Genomic DNA, 524 nt, shown 5'->3' on the forward strand with positions numbered 1-524 from the left:
TGAGTATGGTCGTGTAAATTGGTAATGTCATCTTTTTGATCTGCTGAAATGTTTGAAATCGTTATTGTATAGTAGGTCTCCCCCCCCCTTTTTTTGGCATTTTTGACTATTGTGTTTCTATTCTACTTAATTTTCTGCCCGGTACACCCATCTCCTAAAGACATCAGTCTTGACACTCGAACTCACGCCTTTCCAGTTGAAGATAAAGATCAAATGATGCCTTCGCTCGCCCTTTTTTTTCTAATGTGTCGACGAGAAGCAGGGACCAGCAGCCAATGCCGACACTCCAGGTCGACCTTGTACCTTTACAAATTTATTGATTCTCCGACCACAACTTACGGTGCCACTTTAAGCTTTCTTTCTCACTGTTTATCTCACTTTCTCGTTCTTTCTCTGTATCTGTCTTTATGTGTCTGTCTGATTCTCTCTGTTTCTGCCTCTCAGTCTGTCTTTGTCCATAGCCCTCTGCCTCTGACTCGGGCTGTCTTTGTCATTATTTGACTTTGCATCTGCCTTTCTGTCTA

This window comes from Penaeus monodon, chromosome 29, assembly GCF_015228065.2.
Source record: "Penaeus monodon isolate SGIC_2016 chromosome 29, NSTDA_Pmon_1, whole genome shotgun sequence".
In the NCBI taxonomy this organism is placed as follows: domain Eukaryota; kingdom Metazoa; phylum Arthropoda; class Malacostraca; order Decapoda; family Penaeidae; genus Penaeus; species Penaeus monodon.